Raw genomic sequence first — 23,142 nt, 5'->3', positions numbered from 1 at the left:
TTGGTTAGTGCCTTGGCTATAGGTTGACTAACGTTTATATTAGTAATGTGGATATTATTAATATGTTGTTGTGTTGTGATAATAATTCTCGCGTGTGTTTGTACCGCGTAGAATTTTGGTTGTGTTGGTTATATCATCGAGCGAGGCGGTCATTGTACTAACGAGTTGAGACGACGTGTGTGCGTAATAAGGACTTGCAAACCTTATTACGGGTGCAAATCGTGTCTAACAAGTGATGTACGATGAGTGTTTAGCAAGATGGGGCTGTGTCATGCGTACGGTTTTACACGTTCGTGGATAAATCGTTTTGCATTCTTTAGAATGACGACGCAAAACGAGACCGAGGTGAATGACGCGGAGTTTAACACTAGGGTTGCGGCCGCCGTTGCGGAGCAAATGGGTGCGTTAGAAGAAAGAATGGAAAGGAGGTATTCCGAACTTCAAAGTAGTGGTGAAATGGAGCGTTATCTTAAGAGCTTCATGAGGACTAAACCCCCGATGTATGATGGAAAGCCGGAACCTTTAGTAAGCACAACTTGGATTTCGGACGTCGAAGGGTGTTTCCGTACTATTGATTGCCCTCCCGAGAGAAAGACGAGACTCGCTACGAGTTTGTTGCGGGGTAGGGCAAGGGATTGGTTGGATGGTAAGATTGATCTTGTCGGTGGCAAGACGTTTATGGCTTTATCGTGGGACGACTTTAAGGAGGAATTCTTCGAAGAGTTCCGGACTTCGGCCGATTTGTGGGAATTGCGTAATGAGTTGCGAAATTTGCGACAAGGATCTATGGATTTGAGTACTCTCAAGACGACCTTCATGGCGAAGGCTCGTTTTTGTCTGGAGTATTTGGGGAATGATCGTTTGTTGATGTGAGATTTCTATCGGACCTTGAATGATGACTTGAAAAGTAAAATTAGCCGGGGTCAAGCGAAATCGTTTTCGGAATTATTCGACTTGGCTAGAGGTTTCGAGTCGTATTCACGGTCGAAAAAGGGTGAACCTTCAAGTGAGCGAAGGGTCGTTTCTTATGGTGCTCCGAGTAAGAGGGCTAAGGGTCCGAGTGTGAGCACGGGTGGTACGCGAGCGGGTATGTCGGATTCTAGTGCGGCTAGATGTTACAATTGTGGCTTGAGGGGTCACAAGTCTTGGGAATGTTCGGTACCAAAGGGTGAAGGTATGGTGTGCTTCAATTGCCAAAAAGAAGGACATCGTAAGTCGGAGTGTCCCAAGTTAGCGGGGACGGGTGCGGCCAGGAGACGTTAAGGTACGTTTAATTTTGATAAATATGTCTTTTGATTATTTATTAAATGCCGTTTGAGTTTGAGCTGCGTGCCTTTATTGTGCATGTTATGCTATGGGTGACGTTCCTAATGGAAGTACCCTATGTTGATGTTTGATTGACGGGCGAAAGGCGTAAGAATTGGTGCAACCAAGCATTCCTTAGTATTTGGGAAACGTTTCTACCAAGCCACGGAAATGGTTTTGGTGTTTGGTTGTTAAGCGCGTGTTCGCTTTTATGTTGAAGTGACGAATCATGAGGTTCGTCGGTTGGTTGGAACCCTTGAGATCGAGTGTTTTAAATCTCGATGTGTGTTGGTAATGGAGTCTTTATGACGCGACATTAGGTGCCTCTTTTATACCTACTAGCGTGGTGTTCGATTCCGATTGTGTTGCGGTACACTTTTCGTACAAAGTGTTTAAGGGTTGGTTAAAATCCTTCGTGTGTTCAAGGTTGGAGTAAGATGTGGTAATGGGTCGTGTGAGCTCAATTGTTGGTAAAGTCTACCTGTGGTAGCATTGTGCGGTTGTACGAGTTGTGGATATGGAACGTGGTTCTAAGTGGGGGAGTTACACTCCCGCACGAGGAAGTTTTAGTGTGAGATTTCGGATGATGCTATTGGTAGATCCGGAAAATGTTGTCGAGACCTGGTTGGGTCGATTTGTGGTAGAGTACAATTTCGGATAAATTGTACTTATGGTTTGGATTTGAATCATCACCGGGGTGGTAATGTGGTAAATCTCGTTGAGGGATAATGGACGTGTTTGGCGAGCAAGGTGAAATCCTCCGGTTAAGGGAGGTGTGTGTCGGGTTCTCTTGTGGAGAATTATTGTTTGGTACCTATGTTTGGTATAGGTGGTTCTTGCTCGATTATGGTATGGTTGTTTGATGAAGCATGATCTTTAGGGTCCGCTGACTTCATCATGGGAATACGTGATTGGTGGAGCATGACTTTCGGGGTCCGCTGACTTCATCATGAGCGTAGTGTTATATCGGTGAAGCATGATCTTCGGGTCCGCTGACTTCATCCGGTGTTGTGATTGGTGGAGCATGAAGTTCGGGGTCCGCTGACTTCATCATGAGCATGGTGTTATATCGGTGAAGCATGATCTTCGGGTCCGCTGACTTCATCCGGTGTTGTGATTGGTGGAGCATGACCTTCGGGGTCCGCTGACTTCATCAAGGGAGTAGTGTTATGTCGGTATGGTGTAACACTATCGGGAAATGCGAGTACCGGTGGGAAATGCGAGTACCATTCCTGTGTTGAGATTGTGGATCGCGTGTGTTTTCGGATTCACGATGACGCGTGTAGTTCCGTCATCTTATTGGAATGAATCTCGTGTAGTTCGGATTCATGGTGACTCGTGTAGTTCTGTCATCTTATTGAGGTAGTAATCTCGTGTGGTTTCGGATTACTAAGGCTCGTGTAGTTCGGCAAACCTCGATGTTGTGGAAGTGAATCTCGTGTAGTTCGGATTCACAAATGACTCGTGTGGTTTCGGTCATTGTATTAAGGAGTGAGTCTCGTGTAGTTCGGATTCACAATTGACTCGTGTAGTTCGGTCATTCCTCCGGGATAGTGACTCTCGTGTAGTTCGGATTCACTATGGTGCGTGTAGTTCGGCCATTCCCGATTGTTGTTGTGGTGAAGGTAGTGAGTCGCGTGTAGTTCGAATTCACTAGGGCGCGTGTGTTTTCGGCCAGCCTTCGTGACGTGTGATCTATTGGTTGTTTGATACACCAATGGTAGGGTCGTAAGGACCATGTTGCGGGAACTATCGGTCATTTTATACGTCGATGGTGGGGTCGTGAGGACCATGTTGTGGGATTAGTGAGGCGATAGCCGTGTTTCGCTCACATGTTTGTTACGGGTGTGACGATGGTTGATTTTGTACACCTTAGGATTAGCGTTGCCATAGTCGTTTTGGGCGCTTTTAGTTTTAGTCGTTGCTTATGATGTTAGGATAGTGGTGTATTGGTTGTATTGCGCACTACAAAGGATGTTTAGTGGTAAGAGTAATCCGTGAGGATTCATGTGGTTCGATCTTCATCGTTTCGGGTTGTTGACCTTAGGTCGATATTTGGTTGTTTTTAGCATTGTACTTGGAAAGGGTACACTATAGGGTTGATATCTCGGTTCAAGATTGATTGAGTTTCCCGATGTGAGGGATTGAGCATGGTTTTAGTGCTCGGATTGTGATTTGTTAAATTGCGTGTGACGATTTTGGTTGTTAGAGGTGATTCATTGGGAAGAGTTGCCTAGGAAAGTCAGATTGGGACGTATGTTTGAGGACCGTGGAGTGTGGTCCGTTTGGTTAAGTGACGAGGATCACGAGGACGTGATCGAGTTTAAGTGGGGGAGAGTTGTAAGACCCGAATAATTATCTTACTTACTTGTGTATTATGGTGTTCAAGGGTGTGGGTTTTATTGTATATAAATTAAAATGCAAAAGAAACTGTTTCAGTAGGATCGCGCGCCGCGCGGGTTTGAGGTGCGCCGCGCCATTTGGCGCTGACAGAATCCTTTGTTTTAATTGGTTTAAATGAAGGGTATTTGGGTAATTTCACTTGGGGCCGGATTTGTGAGCCATATTAGCTGGTTTGGATCAGTTTTCGATGATATTCACATCCATTCATCACTCTCAAACTATTTTAGAGAGAGAGAGATTCTAGAGAGAGATTTAGGGTTTTGGTAAAGAAGGAGGCCGAATTGATCAAAAGCTCGAGTTCTAAAGTTGTTCCTTTCGTTCCTAGCTACGTTGTGGTAGTATTGGTAAGCTCAAACTCCGAATTTCATTTATTGGATTTGTTATTCAAGTTAGGGTTTTGAGTTAGTTTGATGAAAAACCCTTTTAGATGATGAAATGGGTTTAGTGATGCTAGTAATTGGGTTTATTGTTAATTGTTGGTGAATTTTGGGTTGGTGAACTAATTGGCCATGTTTAGGACTTGAAATTGAGTTTAATCACTTAAGTTAGTGATTATGGAAGTATTGAAACCCATTTAAGGTTATTTGGTTGACTAATTGTGACTTTGGGTCAAATTAGGGTTTGGTGGTGATTATGACCCATTTGGCGATTTAATGAGATTTATAAACTTGAAATGGATTAAGTTGAAGTATAAAACCAAGTTAAATGTGTTTTGGTGTCAAAACTTGTAAATGGTGAGATTTTGACCTTATGGGTCAAAATTAGGGTTTAAGTGTCAAAATGTGTATGACACGTGTTTAACACTTGAGTTCGGGTTTATTTGGTATATTAGGACCATTCTCACTTGTGTGAGTGATTATTGGTTAGTTTGGGCGCGGTTTGTACTTGGTAGTGCATTTGGGTCAAATTTTCACTAAGTGTCGAATTGGGTTGATTTGTGAATCCACTCTAAGTGTATTGTTGTAATTGTGATAATGGAATAGGTATTTTCCATTGGCGAGTTGCGGTTTACTTGGAAGCTTTCTTCAAGACTTCAAGGTGAGTGATAATATCCTATGTGCATATGTATGTGTAGGATGGGTGCGGGTCAGGTGAAGTGATTCTCGGCTATAGAGCTCACTTCACATATAGATGGATTTGATAGACTTGCGTTTAGATCCAATTGGCACGGTTGTGCGTTTTGGTTGACCATATTTGGCGAGGTACACGTTTTGTGTGTACACTATCACACGTGATTGTGATGTGGATGATATAACCCCAATGGCGAAGGGTTTTGAGTTGGAGAAGTGAATCGCGTGTAGTTCGGATTCACGATGACGCGTGTAGTTCGGTCATCTTATCAAAATGAATCTCGTGTAGTTCGGATTCATGGTGACTCGTGTAGTTCGGTCATCTTATCAAAATGAATCTCGTGTAGTTCGGATTCATGGTGACTCGTGTAGTTCGGTCATCTTATTGAGGTAGTAATCTCGCGTGGTTTCGGATTACTAAGGCTCGTGTAGTTCGGCCAACCTCGATGTTGTGAAGATAGTAATCTTGTGTGGTTTCGGATTACTAAGGCTCGTGTAGTTCGGCCAATCTTCATTGTGCTATTTGGTTCTCGGTATCGGGTTAAGGTGTTAACCTTGTTCGTTTATATTGTTATATTAATGTATTGTTGTGTTGTAGCTAACCCTCCGGGTGTAGCTATTTGGCGTTGGTCACATCGTCGTTGGTGAACTTATATTGTTGTTGTATCTTTAGCTCGTTGCTTAGAGATCGTACGGTATACTTAGTGTAGTGCCTTATATGGATGCCTCGGTATGCGGTATTTGTTATTTTGTGGCGTGTACATTTTATACATATATATGTATGTAGTATATTATCAATCACTAAGCGTTAGCTTACCCTCTCGTTGTTGACTCTTTTTATAGATTGCATGCGGATGGTGGCTCGGGTAAGCGCGAGGATTAGAGGACTTGCATAGTTTGCGTAGAAGGCTTGCTTTTGGATTTATTAGGATTGGGTAGCGTATCCCCAATCGCCATGCTCGGCTTTGTTTTGTATTAAAAGTCTTATGGTCGAAAATCGTATTTTGATACTTAAAGGGTAATTTGGGTCGATGTGGGCCCCGCTTCATAAACATAATTTTATTAATAGAACGTGCTAGTTTTTATATATGGAACATGGGGTTAAAAGCGTTACGCCTAAATATGTCGGGAACTAGTCAAACATTTTCGCATTTAAAGACTTTCCGGACAGTCAGGTTTGGCGCGCCGCGCGGCCTATATGGCGCGCCGCGCCAGGTGGCAGTTCAGAAAATTTTTTTTTTTATTTTGTAAATTTAACGCGGTTTAATGCGGGTTGGTTTGGGTTGTTATACGGCTCGTATTTTAAATATGGCCCCAACCAAGAAAGTGGAACGAACACCTCATGAGATGTGGTTTGGAAAACCTCCATCTCTATCATACTTAAAGGTATGGGGATGTGAAGCTTATCCTAAGTGTTACGTCCCTAATAAGTTGAATGCTCGATCCATAAAGTGTATCTTCATAGGATATCCCAAGGATGATATGGGATACTATTTCTATGATCCATCCGAACAAAATGTATTTGTTGCTCGAAAGGCTGAATTCCTTGAAACTAAGTTCCTAATGGAAGGAAATAGTGAAAGGAAGATAGATCTTGAAGAGGTTCAAAATCAAATAGATGATACACAATTGGTTGACACTAGCACTCAACATGAAAATGTTGAGAATGATCAAATGGATGACCAAAGTACACAAAGTGTTAGTAGATCTAGTAGGATTAGCAATTCTCCTAAGAGATATGGGTTTCTCATAGATGATTGCTATACGGTTGATTTGGATGAACCAACCAACTACCAAGATGCTTTATCACGGATTGATAAAGATAAATGGCAGGAAGCCATGAACGCTGAGATGCAATCCATGTATGACAACCAAGTTTGGGAACTTGTTGCACAACCTACTGGCTCAAGGCTAGTTGATTGTAAATGGCTTTTCAAAATGAAAACCGACATACATGGAAACTTGGATATATATAAAGCTAGACTTGTAGCAAAAGGTTTCACTCAAACTCAAGGGGTTGACTATGATGAAACTTTCTCGCCTGTGGCAATGCTAAAGTCTATTAGGATATTACTTGCCATTGCTGCTCATTATGATTATGAAATATGGCAAATGGATGTCAAGACCGCTTTCCTAAATGGATATCTTGTGGAAGATGTCTATATGGTTCAGCCTGAAGGTTTTGTTGATCCGAAATATCCTAAAAAGGTATGCAAGTTAAAGAAGTCAATCTAAAGATTGAAACAAGCATCTAGAATGTGGAATCATCATTTTAATGAGGAAGCCGAGAAATTTGGCTTCATTAAAAATGGTGATGAAGCTTGTTTATATAAGAAAGCTAGTGGGAGCACTATCATGTTCCTTGTACTATATGTGGATGATATATTGTTATTTGGAAATGATATTCCGGCAATGCAAGGAGTTAAAACTTGACTAAGTAAATGCTTCTCCATTAAGGATCTAGGAGAAGCACAATACGTTTTGGGGATTGGGATCTACAAGAATAGATCCAAGAAACTGATAGGTTTGAATCAAAGTACATACATTGAAAAGATCTTGAAAAGGTTCAAGATGGAGAACTCTAAGAAAGGTTTGGTACCTATTCTAAAGGGAACACTTCTCAGTTCATCTCAGTGCCCCACCACGAAAGATGAACAGGAGAGAATGAAAAAAGTCCCATATGCGTTTGCCATTGGGTCAATCAAGTATGCAATGATATGCACTAGACCGGATGTGTCATGAGCTCTTAGCTTGACAAGTAGATACCAGAATAACCCAGGAAATAGTCATTGGATTGCGGTTAAAAGTATATTGAAATACCTTAGGAGGACTAAGGATATGTTTCTAATATATGGGTCTGGTGATGAGGAACTCGTCGTAAAAGGTTACGTGGATGCAAGTTTCCAAACTGATCGAGATGATTCTCGATCACAGTCCGGTTATATCTTCACATTAAATGGAGGTGCGGTCTCTTGGAAGAGTTCAAAACAGGATGTTGTTGCATTATCCACTACAGAGTCGGAGTACATCGCCGCGTCATTGGCAGCTCAGGAAGCTGCATGGATGAAGAAATTCATCAATGACTTAGGAGTAGTCCCTTCCATTCAGGACCCTCTTGAGATCTTTTGTGACAACTAGGGTGCGATTGCTCAAATCAAAGAACCTCGTGCTCACCAAAAGACCCGTCACATTGAGCGGAGATTCAACTACATAAGGGATGAAGTTGAAAAAGGAAAGATATGTATTCGCAAAGTTTACACAAATCTTAATATAGCGGACCCACTCACGAAGCTCTTATATGGTGCAAAACATCAAGGGCATGTTAGTGCATTAGGGCTTCAATATTCTAGTGATTGGTTATGATCTTTTTTAAGTATTGTAATGGAACCAAGTGGTTCAAACTCATTAATATAACTATGGTGTTAATTTATTTGAGTCATGTTCCTATTTTGCATATTTTAATCCATGAATAAGCTATTATTCTAAATTCCGTAGTCGATCACATTTGTGGGAACAAGTGTGAGATTTAGACTATTATGAACTTGGATTGGTATACATTCAGGTTAAATGTGGGACAAGGTTGCAACCATGGTTCATAGATATTTGTGGGATACAAATATTGGAAGACCCGCTCTCAAGATTTACTGTATAGAGCCTTTGTGGTTGATCACATGTAATCTTGAGTAAAGGTGAATATCATTGTATCCTCTGACCTGAGATACATATTGGGTTCGGATATTTACCAAGTATCGTGCCTTGATTCTTTCCTTCGCTATTCTGAAATATGGTAGTTCATAAGGAAGAGCTCAGGTATAATGCAAGGTGTATATTTAGGACGTATGTAATCAAAAAGGAATTTGTCCCTCTTATTCATTGAGAGTCAGATGTCTAAGGCCTGATAAAGTTAAATCTAGAAGAGAGTGATCACTGTGTGTCTCTTGGATTTAACATTACATCTAGGACGAAAGGTTATAATGAAAATATTCACCTATTCATATTCGAGATGGGAACTCGAAAGGGATGATGTTAGTGAATGGCACAAAGTCATAACATATTGGGGGTAATGGACGGTCGTTAGGTGGTATCCGTCACTCGCATTAATTTCTTATGTTTCTCGTGCAAGTGGGAGATTGAAGGTTTTTCGTATGCCCAAGAGACATATTAAATTAATGTAGCTAATATGTTATGATCCAAGTCGGGTCATACCCAATAACAAGCTTGCCGACACTTTAAACGTATTTGATCTTAACGATTGGTTCATTAAACAAATACGCGACACTTGGATCTTAGAAAATCGGATTTCTAAGATGTTATCACTTGAGATAAATTACTTGGATAATTTATATATTAATGAATTAATTATTTAAAGGTTTAAATAATTAAGTTGTGTTATATTTTATAAAAGGTTTATAAGATATATATATAAGTCACTAATCTATACTTAAGTTTATACAAGTTTATATATGTAAATACAAGTTTTATATATATAATTCTTGTTATAAAATAAGATAGTTAGTGGCAGATTTTGGGACTCCAAGAGAGCATCGCATGCTTGCTTTTGTTGCTCCCTATATACACAACTCCAAGGGGAATGTCTAGACTTGAACCAAGCACACTTTGACTCATTTTTCTTTCAAAAAAACTGACCAAAACTCTCCATTCTGTTGTTGTTCTGGCTGTGAGTTTGGGCAGCAAAAGGGGCTGGTTCAAGCTTGATTATCAAGTGATTAAGTGTTCCAATTAAATCCTAACCAAAATTCTAGGTGTTGGTTAAAAGTTTGGGGTATAATCTCTTGAGGTTTCATAGTTTTGAGACTCAATTCATCATCATCTTTTGACAAGCTGCTGTCCAGAATTTTGGGTGCAAATAAAAGGGTTTCAAGCTTGGTTAATTAGTTAGTTAACTGTTTAAATCTTAACTAACTCAAAGGGTGGTGTTGGTCCATCAAAGGATTGGGTTTTACACACTTGTTCATCATCTTCATAATCACTTATTAACCTCCTAACTTGGAGAAGGTATAACATCTAAACTCTCTTGTAGTTTGTATGTATATTAAATAACTTGATCCTTGTGGGATTTAACTTTAAATTGGTTGTAGTTTAACAAGTCTAATAAATGGTTATTTACATGCTTCCGCTTTGAATGATTCTTAAAATGTTTTAAGTATTATGAAACTTGTTAAATCCCAACACTACCGATATACGAATTCGTTTACCACAGAATAACCATTTTCATTCAATTTCATATTTGGATTTTGATTTATCAGAATCGAACAAGTGGCATAATGAAGAAAAACATTGGACAAAATAAAAATTTGTTAGAAACAAACAAATTAACTATGAGAAATTTTGTGAAGAATCCACGCTAACTGTTCCTAGCTAACTGTTCCTAGCTAACTAATTACATTTATCGCAATTTAATTATCGCAATTTTAATTCTCGCAATTTTATTTATCGTCATTTAATTTCTGTTATTTATTTTACGCACTTTATTTATCGTCATTTAAATACTGTTAATTACGCATTTTAAATATCGGGACACATATACAAGGTTTTGACATATCATATCGACGCATCTATATATATTATTTGGAATAACCATAGACACTCTATATGCAGCAATGTTAGAGTTAGCTATACAAGGTTAAGGTTAATTCTATAATAATATATATACTTTGAGTTGTGATCGAGTCTGAGACATGTACACGGGTCACGATACGTATTAATTCGAATATTATATATTAAACTATATATGAATTATTGAACTGTTAACTGTGGACTATCGACTGTGGACTAATAACATTGGACAATTAAAATGAATTAAAATATTGATTATAACATATGAAACTAAACATTCTTCAAGTTTGCCACTTGATTTCATCTTGAACCACATTTGTATCTTGACGATTATAATATGCGTTTAAACCTTTCATGATTTTTGAAAACACCTCAATCGAGAGGATGAACCAACCGCACTTCATCTACAGAAGAAAAGATTGATGCATATAGTTATGCACCTGAAAACACTTGGAACCTGAGTAAACGTTTAAAACGTAGCTGTGCTAATTCCTTTGACGTTGTTATTACCGAAAATAACTTTGCAATTCCTTTTCAAATTAGCCAAATTTGTCACAGCTCTAGCAAATCAACTTCGATTTTCAATTGGATTAGCCTAATTATAACCTTGATATATAAGTTGCCTTTCATCATTGTTACCGAAAAACCGTTTATATTCCATCACATTAGTAGTAAACTTGCCAGCAACTTCGTTACTCAATGACTTAAGTCTCTCTAAAGAACCATTATATTTGTTCGTTGAAACCTATTCATATACTTATCCACATCTTTAACAAGAATTGTCATACCAATTACTGGGAATCAGCAAATCTGTATTGTGAGTCTCGCAATATTTCCACATCAACAGTTATATGTATCCATATAACATTTATCTATTAGAACTATGATCTTTCATTTTGAAATTCTGAAAAGCACCCAGTCTGCGAATTAATACTCTGAATTTTGAAAAGTTGAATGAAGCAACAAAAACTGTAAACGACCTCAACAGCCAAAAGTTGATGATAAAGAATTGTATGTTGGCAAAGCTCGGAAAAAGTTTGAAACTGAAAAACTGATTGAGCAAACTACGAAGGAGTCTCTGAACAAATCACAAGGACTAAACTTGTACATTAAGAATCCTGAAGATTCTGTTTCTGATGAAATCTTTAGCGAATACCTTGCTTCTGACTCCAAACTCTTGCGAAAAAAATTTCTTCACCATCCTTCGATATTAGAAATTCCAAGATATTATCGTATCTTTCATTATAAATATCCTCCATATTTCTGAAGATATTTTCATAACTATTCTTATCTGAAATCATTAATCTCTTAGTGCTATCAGTGTTACATCATATAGAAACTGTTAGTTTCTATATTCTATAAACTTTCGAGCTTAAAATATGAATGTTATTGAAGTAATGTTGGGAACTGATGCATGAGTTAGTATAATATAATGACACTTGATCAACGTGATTATATTACAGTAAGTCATGCTGAGTTTCTAATGGGGCGTGATGATTCACAGATCATAATGTCATCATGTGCCATGTTATGTAACTCTTTCATTCTGTCTAACTTCTGAACATATCAAGAAACTATATTCTTGATAGTTCTATTCTCAGTGATTTTGGTAATTTGACAAATCAAATCGTGCTATTACGTTCTTTCTCGTTTAGAACATTAAGTTCATTCGAAACTCCATACTTACGAATTCTAGACCATTACTTGCTTTATTTAAAGTCGGGAAGAGAAAACAAAAGCACGGAGCTATGAAACATAAAGGGGAATATAAAGTTCGATAACAACACATAAATTACAAACCGTGTATTTCAATGTTTATCGCAACATAAAGACATGGGAGAATTAAAAACAATATAACCCCAAGGGCGAAGTAGAATAAAAACAGATTCTTCCGGTGGAAGTTGGAAAAGGAGAATGATTGTTGCGATAGTAAGGATAAGGACAAGGATCAGAACTGGATTAAGCATTTTCACAATCTTTTGTATGTATGAACTAAGAAAGAAAGTATAGGAATGGTAAAAATAATGGAACGGAAGAGATGAATTTATAGCAGAATATCAGACAAAGAAATCAAGGCAGATGACCGCATTTAATTAAAGAGATCTAACTTTCCATAAATTCCGAAGAATCAGATCTTATAGATTTCCAAGATTTTCTTTTAAATCTTTTGGATTCTAGAATTTAAACATGACTACGTCAAAAGTAAGACAAATCTTAAATTCCTTATTTCACTCTTTTGTGACAGCTTCACTCGTACACATCACATAATCGAATCATTTTATCTATATTAATCAATAATGATAAAACTCTATTTATCAACTCATAGTTGTCATGAAAACATTTTTAGTGTTAGCCATGACCACCTCACTCAAATTTCAGGACGAAATTTCTTTAACGGGTAGGTACTATGACGACCCGGAAATTTCCGACCAAATTTAAACTTAATCTTTATATGAATTCGACATGATAAGCAAAGTTTGTAATGTTGAGTCTCAAAAATTTTGAAACTGTTTCAAATATTCAATTACCCTTCGACTGTTCCCGATGATTCACGAACCATTGCTTGTAAATGTGTGGATTGATATAAATATGTGTATATATAAATATATGTATAATATATATAATGACATGAACATTAATAAACTATTATATACATTTATTGTTATAAATAAATATGTACAATAAAATACATTGTAATAAAAACTATTATTTTATATGTATATTTCTTGTATATATATTGTTATATTTAATTTAATTATTTAATATATATTTATTTGCGTAGTAAATTTTGTTATTTAAAAATATTTATATATATACATAGTATATATTAATTATAATTAATTTTGAGCTTAAATGGTAAATGTCTGTAACTTTCGGTTGACGTTTAATTATTTTTAAAATAGGTCTAATATATAAATATATGAAGTTTTAAAATAAAAGTTGTTCCAAAATTTGATTAAAAAGATAATAGTTTTGATAAATATTTTTTTTTACCTTTTCGAACTAAGTTTTTGTACTCTGTACATATAAATTGGAACAGAAAATAAATAATTATCGAATCTTTTTGATCAGGTTTCAAACAGGTAATGATCAGAATAAATAAATGGTCTAAATTTAAAAATTTGGAATTTTTAGGAACACTTTTATACGTTAACTGTTTAGCAATGAACACGATATAATAGTCTGCGAATTAGTGTAGGTAGAAGAAGATTACAATTAACCAGTTGCTGAACTATTAATACTATTACTAGTACGCATTTTAATTATTGGATGATTATTAAATATTATTATTAAATTATTTAGATTACTGTGTGAAAGGACCCGTTCATATACATTATAAACGATTCATAATAGTTGATTTCATTGCGAGGTACTTGACCTCGGTATGATACATTTTACAAACATTGCATTCGTTTTTAAAAGACAAACTTTCATTTACATCGAAAGTTGACGGCATGCATACCCTTTCATAATATATCTATCTATAATTTACTTAATAATAATCTTGATGAACTCGACGACTCGAATGCAACGTCTTTTGAAATATGTCATGAATGACTCCAAGTAATGTCTCTAATATGAGCTAATGCATAGCGGAAGATTTCTTTCATACCTGAGAATAAACATGCTTTCAAGTGTCAACCAAAAGGTTGGTGAGTTCATAGGTTTATCATAAATAATAAAATTCATCATTTTGATAGACCACAAGATTTAAATGCTTCATGGTACAAATGGGCCCGGATCCTATACCCACCTGTATTGTACATGCGATATCTTTTAAATACAGTACACCTTTCTCGTGTATGAAATCATCTTTCATAAATCTTAGTAACCGTACACATATCTCGTGCACAAAAATAACATACACATAACCTGTGTATAAAATTATTCTCTCGATACATAACATTCACTTTTCATTGCTTGGCTTGGTAACCGACCTTAACATATAATGCGCATAATAATATCCCTAAAACAGAATATCTCGTCTGTATAATAATCATATAAACTTCGAAGTACTAAACACCACGCCCACTAGCCCTTCCGTCTAGTGAACATTCTGGGTGGGTGTGTTAAACCCGGTAGCTACCTTTAGGATTCGCGTCAATTAGGCGTGCACTAATTCTCAAAATTAGTGATGTTCCCTAATTCTTAGGTTACCAAGCAATAATAATCAGAGGAAAAATATTCATATCAATTTTGACAATTATCACGTCCACATAATTTAATGGTGGCAATTATCACGTCCACATAATTCATTCGAGGAATATTTTGCTTGTGTCTATCTCGTCAAACATTTATAAGAGCATTTCATGTATTCGCAGTTCAAAATGTATTTCAAAAGCATTTAATAAAGCAGTTGTAAAAGTAGCGAATGTATTCTCAGTCCCAAAAATGTAAAGAGTAAAAGAGAATCAAATGAACTCACAATACGATATTTTGTAGTAAAAATATGCATACGACGGAACTGAACAATGCAGGGTTGGCCTCGGATTCATGAACCTATATCATTTATATATATATTAACACATTTGATTGTAATCGAACGAATTTATATTATTAGTGATATATGTGTTATTTTAATAACTTGTATGTTATATGTTTTAAATTTAGTGTTATGTACTTGTTGTTATTTGATAAAATAATACTAATACTTAGTAATTAAAAAGTTGTAATCTCTTTATAATGTTAATAATAATGATATCAATAATGTCAATTCAAAATAATAATTAAAAAAATGATAATTTTATTAATAATGTTATTTTTAAATAAAAATATAGTTTTAGTAAAAATGACAATTTTAATAAAAATGGTAGTTTTTATTTTTAGAATTTGTCGTAATAATGATACTTTAAATAAATATGATAGTAAAAATAATATTACTAATAGTATTAATAATAATAATAATAATAATAATAATAATAATAATAATAATATTAGAAATGATAATTTTATATAAAATGATAGTTTTAATAAAAGAGCTAATTCTTAAAATAATGATACTAATAATATTACTAATATCTATAATCTTAGTCATAATACTAATAATACCTATTCCAATATTAGTTATGTCATTAATAATACTTAGGATGATGATGATAATAATAATAATAATAATAATAATAATAATAATAATAATAATAATAATAAATAAGTAAACTACCTCAAAGGAGTAGCCCTAAATAAATGCCCAAATCCGGGTTTGAACCCGCGATGTCCCGCTAACCCGATAACACTATAAACCACTCCTCTATTCCTTATTTTTCTTCATAATGACCATACTTGATTTTCTTTAATCTATTAATTGTTCCTTCTTCTTCTTCTTCTTCTTCTTCTTCTTCTTCTTCTTCTTCTTCTTCTTCTTCTTCTTCTTCTTCTTCTTCTTCTTCTTCTTCTTCTTCTTCTTCTTCTTCTTCTTCTTCTTCTTCTTTTTCCATAAAAAAATGCTACAACTCAGTAATTTGGCCCGTAGTAAAAATATGTATCGGTTGGCATTGCTTTAAACTCTCATGTGGCCAACTTGTAATTCCAAACCAACAATTCTTTATTGCCCATTACCGTATCACTTTAATAAAGAAGAACTACACGTACTTGTTATACGAACGTCCCTTTCTTATTGCATCAATATGTCGGCCCTATCCTAAAAGAAAAGACATTCATGAACCGTCCCACATGGTATTCAAATTGCACACTTATGATTTAAATCTAGGTCCACCATATTTGAAATTTATAAATCTAAACATGTGCATTAAGATGTTGGCCACTAATCCGATCATACTCATTCTGCATACTTCACTAAGAAAAAATATTGAGTATAGCAATGCAATCCTACCACTTTAACAATTGGGTGAGGTGAGTATGTGTCGGTATAAATAGAAAAAGAAAGGAAAAGAGAAGGCACTGAAAGTAGTTTTAATGATATTGGAGTATATATATTGCAGGCTTGAAATTTCAAAACAAAAGTTAGAAGATGTCCATGGTGAGTTTGAGCTTGAAACGTAACAAAAAAAAATTGAAGTGGGTTTCGGTTGTAGAGGTGAGTTAATAAAGGCGGTGATCAAATGGTGGTTATGGGTTCAAGGTGGTGGCGGTGGTAATTGGATAGGGTGATTGTGATGGTGATGAAGGTCATGGTGGTTTCTTAATGATGATGGTGGCCAACGCTTGTGTAAGGTGGCAGTGGTCTTTGTGCTTGACAAATGAAGAAAGAAAGAGTTTAAGTTTTGATGAAAGTGGTTGGTTCAATGGTGATCAAGATAATCTAAATAGGATTCGGTGGTGAGTATGTTTGTATTGTAAATTGATTTGGACGTATAACAAAATTGAGACAAAATATATAAAGCTTGATTGGACCGTGAAACAGAATTGATCCTTTTTCCGATTCTTGCCATCAGACTCTGTAAGTGTATTATTATTACAGTAATAATTTCATTGGAATTTGTTTTGTAGTACTGGAAGAATAAAGATAGAAAGTGACTCATAACAAATTTTTGTTACTTTGTGAATTGGGATCGAATATTTACAGACAGAATACAAGATTGTGAGCAGAAGATGAAGAAATATTTTTAAAAGGAACGATTGTGATTGCTAACAGATTCAATTGCAGTTGTTGTAGTGTTATTGGAATCGTCCAAGAATCTTGAGCAGGGAAGGAAGGACAAAAAAAGATTTAAAATAGATTGTGACTTTCAACAGATTTTGTATTCTTCTTTTAATTGAATTCATCATTTACAGAGCAAATAAAGAGAGATTTTTGGATTGAACTTGCAAAAGATTTTGTTTTATCTCATTGATTGGATTCAGTTTGTAACCAGATAAGAGACAAGGATAAAATCAAATATAGTATGATCGTGATGTGAAACAAAATTCTTGGCAGAATTCTTGATATATATATATCTGCATTCATTTTATATAGTATCAATAAATAATTAAGTATATTAATAATAATAATACTACTAATAATACTAATAATTATATAAATAATAATAATAATCTTAATAACAATGATAATAATAATTTATTACTAAATAATGATAAATTGCATTATTTTTATAATAATGTTTATTTTCTTAATAATGATGATAATAATAATAATAATAATAATAATAATAATAATAATATTCTTAATAATAATAAAATCATCATTTTTACTACTATATATAATAATACTGATATTAATAATGATAACAATAATATTAGTAATCAAATGTATCCAATTTTATATATTTAATTTTTATGTTTAAATTGCATTTTATTATTCTTCATTTATCATATATACTTTCATTTATATATATACACACATATCTGTTTACAATTAATTATTCGTGAATCGTCGAAACTGGTCGAGGTTAAATGAATAAAATAAAACAGTTCAAAATTTTGAGACTCAAACTAACAGACTTTGCTTATCGTGTCGAATTCATATAAAGATTAATTTTAAATTTAATCGGAAATTTTCGGATCGTCACACTGTGTAATTCACTCTATATATTATATACATATACCTACTGCAGAATATATGAATCCTCCATCCACCCATCTATTTCTTCTTCCTCATACCACTTGCACCACCACCATCGCAGAACCGAAGCCACCACCATCTCTTTGAACAAGCATCAAACCATCACCCAACATCACCACAATTCACGAAAACTGAAACACCATCATCATCATCATCATCAATACTCACGAAACTTGCAAGTTGTTCCAACTTCTGTCTTGTTAACCATTGTGTACCCAAACTAAACCACACCATGATCACATTACTGCTGCTGCTGTCAGTCGAAGATCACCTCCAACACGCCACCTTTGTATTCTTCTTCTCCATCAATACAAAATCGCCATAACCACTCGTGAATGTTTGATGTTTCAAACCACCACCGGACCTCCACCCTAAAAGCCACCATGATTTAACCACCTACTGCTGCTACGTCCTTCTTTTCTTTCTTCTGTTTCTATTCAAACCTCAAACAACACCATCATTTATCACCTTCCTGCTACATATTTTGATTTTCTGTTTCGTGATAAACAACCACACAACCGCTATCTGTTTTATTGCTGCTACTGCATCTTTTACCAAACCACAAGAACCACCATTCGAACACACCTAAAACTCCTCGTTGCTACTACTACAGTACGTTTTTTTTCTGTTTTCTGTTGAGTTTAATAGCGAAGATAATGGTATTTCATGAATATGATGATGATAGTTCATGATGATTACTGTTACGATGATGATTTATGAAGGGTGATCGTGAAGTAAAGATAAAGAATGATGATGAAGATGATTATGAAAGATGGATATTTTCTTACTCCTACTTTTGTCGTAAGAACCAAATAAAAACCCACATTTATTTTGTTTAACGGACTAATTTTAGGCCGAGACCCAACATAAATTCTGTTGGGCTGAGATATTATTTTATGTTGGGTCGAAAGAATAGACTAAATATAATCGGCTTCATATTAAATCACAAAAACTGAAATGGATGAGTTGGTTGAAGTGTTTGTGGGTGAGCGAGAGGTCTTGGGTTCGAGCCCGATCCAGGGCATTTCTTTTTACAAAAAGCTTATGAAGGGGTATACACTTTTATTTTATCTCTATAATTATTATTATTGTTATGATTATGTTTATTATTATTATTGTTATTATTATTGTTATTATTATTATTGTTATTATTAGTATTATAAATATTATTTCTATTATTGTTATTAGTACTGTTATTATTAGTTATTATTATTATTACAAGTATTATAATTATTATTATTAGTAACGCTAAAAATAAGAGTTAGTTATTATTATTATGAATATAATTATAATTATAAATAATATTAATATTATTATCATTTTGTTACCAAGTAACATCATTAAATATTATTAGGGTTATTATTATTAGTAGTAGTAATATTGATATAAGTATTATTATGATTAGGATATTATTATTATTATTATCATTAAGTATAAGAATTATTATTGTTAAGTATTACGAATATTAGTAATTGCTGTTATTATTACTAATGTAAGTATAACTAGCATTTATTATTATTAATAAAGTTATTATTATTATTAGTAAATCATTATTATTAACAAAACTATCTTTTTAAAACAAATGAATATTTTGTGCATAAAATATACTTATTACATATATATTATAATTATATTAATAATTTACATAATTATATATATATCGAACCTATTAATATTATTTATATAAATATTTGCATATAACAAACTATTGATTTTTAAATATAACACTAAACAATTATATATATATAAATATGGATATATTAATATAACTATATAAATATTGGTCATTTTGAATATATACACAAATTAAATATGTAATATATAAATTAAGATATAATAAATAAACTTATTCGATTATGATTATGTGTATTAATAAATATACAAATGATATAGGTTCGTGAATCCGAGGCCAACCCTGCATTGTTCAATATCGCCATGTGTATTTTTACTACAAAATACAGTATCGTGAATTTATTTGATTCCCTTTTACTCTTTACATTTTTGGGACTGAGAATACATGCGCTGTTTTTATAACTGCTTTATTAAATGTTTTTGAAATATATTTTGAACTGCGAATACATGAAATGCTTTTATAAATGTTTGACGAGATAGACACAAGCAAAACATTCCTCGAATGAATTATTATGCAGACGAAAGTTCTGTGGATTATTATTGAATTAGTTGGACGTTATAATTGCCATTAATTGTTGTGAATATTTTCCCCTGATTATTATTGCTTGGTAACCTAAGAATTAGAATCGGGTATGGCCCTAATTCACGCGAATCCTAAAGGTAGCTACCGAGTTTAACACCCCCACCCAGAATGTTCACTAGACGGAAGGGCGAGTGGGCATGGTGTTTAGTACTTCGAAGTTTATATGATTATTATACAGATGAGATGTTTTGTTTTGGGGATATTATTTATGCGCATTATATGTTAAGGTCGGTTACCAAGACAAGCTATGAAAACAATGAAAAGTGAATGTTAGGTATCGAGAGAATGATTTTATACACACGTTATGTGTATGATATTTTGTACACGAGATATGTGTACGGTTACTAAGATTTATGAAAAATGGTTAAATACACGAGAAAGGTGTACTGTACTTAAAAGAATTCGCATGTACATTACAGGTGGGTATAGGATTCGGGCTCATTTGTACCATGTAGCATTTAAATCTTGTGGTCTATCAAAATGATGAATTTTATTGTTTTAAGATAAACCTATGAACTCACCAACCTTTTGGTTGACACTTGAAAGCATGTTTATTCTCAGGTATGAAAGAAAACTTCCGCTGTGCATTTGCTCATTTTAAATACATTACTTGGAGTCTATCATCGCAATGGGACCAGATGTTGGTGACTTCGTCCAGATGGATTAGGACGGGGTATGACAGTTATGATACTATTTGGGTAATAGTCGACCGTCTCACCAAATCAGCACATTTTCTACCAATGCGAGAAGATGATAAAATGGAAAAGTTAGCATGACTATACTTGAAGGAAGTTGAAATGTCCCGTTCTTATTGATTAAAAACGTTCCATATTAATTGATTTCGTTGCGAGGTTTTGACCTCTATATGAGACGTTTTTCAAAGACTGCATTCATTTTTAAAACAAACCATAATCTTTATTTCATAAATAAAGGTTTAAAAAGCTTTACGTAGATTATCAAATAATGATAATCTAAAATATCCTGTTTACATACGACCATTACATAATGGTTTACAATACAAATATGTTACATCGAAATTAGTTTCTTGAATGCAGTTTTTATACAATATCATACAAACATGGACTCCAAATCTTGTCCTTATTTTAGTATGCAACAGCGGAAGCTCTTAGTATTCACCTGAGAATAAACATGCTTTAAATGTCAACAAAAATGTTGGTGAGTTATAGGTTTAACCTATATATATCAAATCGTAACAATAGACCACAAGATTTCATATTTCAATACACATCCCATACATAGAGATAAAAATCATTCATATGGTGAACACCTGGTAACCGACATTAACAAGATGCATATATATAAGAATATCCCCATCATTCCCGGACAACCTTCGAATATGATATAAATTTCGAAGTACTAAAGCATCCGGTACTTTGGATAGGGTTTGTTAGGCCCAATAGATCTATCTTTAGGATTCGCGTTAATTAGGGTGTCTGTTTCCTAATTCTTAGATTACCAGACTTAATAAAAAGGGGCATATTCGATTTTGATAATTCAACCATAGAATGTAGTTTCACGTACTTGTGTCTATTTTGTAAATCATTTATAAATCCTGCATGTATTATCATCCCAAAAATATTAGATTTTAAAAGTGGGACTATAACTCACTTTCACAGATTTTTACTTCGTCGGGAAGTAAGACTTGGCCACTGGTTGATTCACGAACCTATAACAATATATACATATATATCAAAGTATGTTCAAAATATATTTACAACACTTTTAATATATTTTGATGTTTTAAGTTTATTAAGTCAGCTGTCCTCGTTAGTAACCTACAACTAGTTGTCCACAGTTAGATGTACAGAAATAAATCGATAAATATTATCTTGAATCAATCCACGACCCAGTGTATACATATCTCAGTATTGATCACAACTCAAACTATATATATTTTGGAATCAACCTCAACCCTGTATAGCTAACTCCAACATTCACATATAGAGTGTCTATGGTTGTTCCGAAATATATATAGATGTGTCGACATGATAGGTCGAAACATTGTATACGTGTCTATGGTATCTCAAGATTACATAATATACAATACAAGTTGATTAAGTTATGGTTGAAATAGATTTGTTACCAATTTTCACGTAGCTAAAATGAGAAAAATTATCCAATCTTGTTTTACCCATAACTTCTTCATTTTAAATCCGTTTTGAGTGAATCAAATTGCTATGGTTTCATATTAAACTCTATTTTATGAATCTAAACAGAAAAAGTATAGGTTTATAGTCGGAAAACTAAGTTACAAGTTGTTTTTATAAAGGTAGTCATTTCAGTCGAAAGAACGACGTCTAGATGACCATTTTAGAAAACATACTTCCACTTTGAGTTTAACCATAATTTTTGGATATAGTTTCATGTTCATAATAAAAATCATTTTCTCAGAATAACAACTTTTAAATCAAAGTTTATCATAGTTTTTAACTAACTAACCTAAAACAGCCCGCGGTGTTACTACGACGGCGTAAATCCGATTTTACGGTGTTTTTCGTGTTTCCAGGTTTTAAATCATTAAGTTAGCATATCATATAGATATAGAACATGTGTTTAGTTGATTTTAAAAGTCAAGTTAGAAGGATTAACTTTTATTTGCGAACAAGTTTAGAATTAACTAAACTATGTTCTAGTGATTACAAGTTTAAAACTTCGAATAAGATAGCTTTATATGTATGAATCGAATGATGTTATGAACATCATTACTACCTCAAGTTCCTTGGATAAACCTACTGGAAATGAGAAAAATAGATCTAGCTTCAAAGGATCCTTGGATGGCTTGAAAGTTCTTGAAGCAGAATCATGACACGAAAACAATTTCAAGTAAGATTTCTACTCGAAATAAGATTGTTATAGTTATAGAAATTGAATTAAAGTTTGAATATGATTATTACCTTGTATTAGAAAGATAACCTACTGTAAGTAACAAAGGTTTCTTGATCTTGGATGATTACTTGGAAGTAAACTTGCAATCTTGGAAGTATTCTTGATTTTATGAAACTAGAACTTTTGGAATTTATGAAGAACACTTA

This window comes from Rutidosis leptorrhynchoides, chromosome 1 (genome assembly GCF_046630445.1).
Source record: "Rutidosis leptorrhynchoides isolate AG116_Rl617_1_P2 chromosome 1, CSIRO_AGI_Rlap_v1, whole genome shotgun sequence".
In the NCBI taxonomy this organism is placed as follows: Eukaryota; Viridiplantae; Streptophyta; class Magnoliopsida; order Asterales; family Asteraceae; genus Rutidosis; species Rutidosis leptorrhynchoides.
Note: the sequence above shows the minus strand (reverse complement) of the source record.